Raw genomic sequence first — 1,385 nt, 5'->3', positions numbered from 1 at the left:
GCAGTATTTTTAAACTGGCCCTGTAGTTTCTTTGGCTAGCTCAGTAACCAGCACATTATAAATATTCTAGAAACACTGACATGAATGTGAATAATTCATTTCCAAACTGCAGGCAAGATGCCGAAACTAGGAGAGCAAAATTATACACAAAGAAGGTTGACATGGATGACAGGTCCCGACAGGCGGAGTGCAGGATGGCATATCCACAGAAGAGAAAACGGTAAACTACAAAGATTAAAAGAATCAACAGAGCCTGTAGAAAACCTTCCTGACCCCACAGACCTCCTCCTTCAGAGTCTTAACCCTTTGGTGCCCTAGACCCCTTTGATAATTGTGAAAACATCAGGTTTCTCAGAATGTTTCTTAAAAATAATAATAAAAAAACTTGTGTTTAAGCCTATTTAAAAGTCAAACAAATTTTTTTGAAATGTGTCAAATATTTTAGGTGACACTCAGACTGTTCTACAAAGCAAAAAAGCTGTTTTTTTTTTCATTTTACTATTTAAAAAGTGAAATAAAGTTCATTTAAATATGTCAAGTATTGTTGATGACACTATGCATTGGCTTCTTGAATGTTCGTGGAACCAGCATTTGATACTTGCATAACTTCCTTGGGACTACTAAGATGTTTGGGCATTGATGTTCTTTTATTACATATCATATTTATTTTTATAAATAAATATTTTACATATTTTTGTAAAGAAAGAAACACATGATCTCTGGTTTTCTCTAAAATAAAAGAATAAACCAGAAGGAAAGACTGATAACATAATGAGATCTTGCTATGGGCAGAAGCACAAGGAGTTTTTATCTTGAAGAAAATCATAAGTAAATTTCACTGTGGGTTAACAACCTAATTCTGAGGAAGGTTGTTTTCAGAAATCTCACGCCTTGTTATCTTCCCGGATCACTGAGTCAGGGTTGGAGCCTAAGAGCATCTTTTTAGGTCCCAAGGAGGCACCTGATCAGAGGCTCGGCATTGTCAGCAAATATACGACTTTAGGCTGGTAACATGAAAACCCCAGTTATAAGCGTTGTAAGGGATAAAAAGGGCCGTGAGAGCTGAGCCAAGGTCCTGGGTTTGGGTGCCAAGAAAGGCTTGAATCTTTGTAGTTTAGAGGATCAACTCAGGTCTGGCATGGAGAAGGAGACGATTCTTCATTCTGACAGCTCCTGAGACAGCGATGCTAACACGTGGCAACGAAAGAATGTGCTGGCCCCAAACAGGGTGATCAGCACAGAAGATGAAACTCAGAAAAATGGTTCACTTGCTCAGTACCCTTAGAAAAGACAGTGGGCTAGGGGACAGGGAGAGGATGGGAAAAGTGGGCTGGAGGGACACGGGAGCATGGTGAAGAGATTTTAGTACCCTTTATTAGCATGCG

Source organism: Microtus ochrogaster, chromosome 18 (assembly GCF_000317375.1).
Source record: "Microtus ochrogaster isolate Prairie Vole_2 chromosome 18, MicOch1.0, whole genome shotgun sequence".
Classification (NCBI taxonomy): domain Eukaryota; kingdom Metazoa; phylum Chordata; class Mammalia; order Rodentia; family Cricetidae; genus Microtus; species Microtus ochrogaster.
Note: the sequence above shows the minus strand (reverse complement) of the source record.